Genomic DNA, 534 nt, shown 5'->3' with positions numbered 1-534 from the left:
CATAAAGCATTTTATTATGCTTTATATTTAGTGTTTTCTATGTTTCTAATAAATATACAATAAATTTGTACTAAAAGCATAATTAACATTGCATACAACTAAACATTTAAAATTTTGAATTATATCCATTCATAATATCTTTTATAATAGATAATCTACAATGATCTACAGATTTATTATTCCTTATTTATTTTGAATTTTTATAAAGATGGCTATGCATGTTCACACAATAGTTATCATAGCCTATTATATGCATATTCAATTCCTTGAAATTTATAGTAATGGTTTTTTTAATATATTATATATATTGTATATTCTTATTGATATTATGATTATTAAATCATAATTAAGATTAATACATATAATATATATAAATGAGTTTTCAAAATAAAAAAAGTATAACGTAATATGTAATATATATATTCTATATACTATGCACTTTACAAAATGTGTAAGAAAATAATATTTATAATAAGGGATCATATTATTATCCATTACTAATATATATTAAAAGCATGATTAACAATTTAAACT

Source organism: Penaeus monodon, chromosome 31, assembly GCF_015228065.2.
Source record: "Penaeus monodon isolate SGIC_2016 chromosome 31, NSTDA_Pmon_1, whole genome shotgun sequence".
Taxonomy (NCBI): Eukaryota; Metazoa; Arthropoda; class Malacostraca; order Decapoda; family Penaeidae; genus Penaeus; species Penaeus monodon.
Note: the sequence above shows the minus strand (reverse complement) of the source record.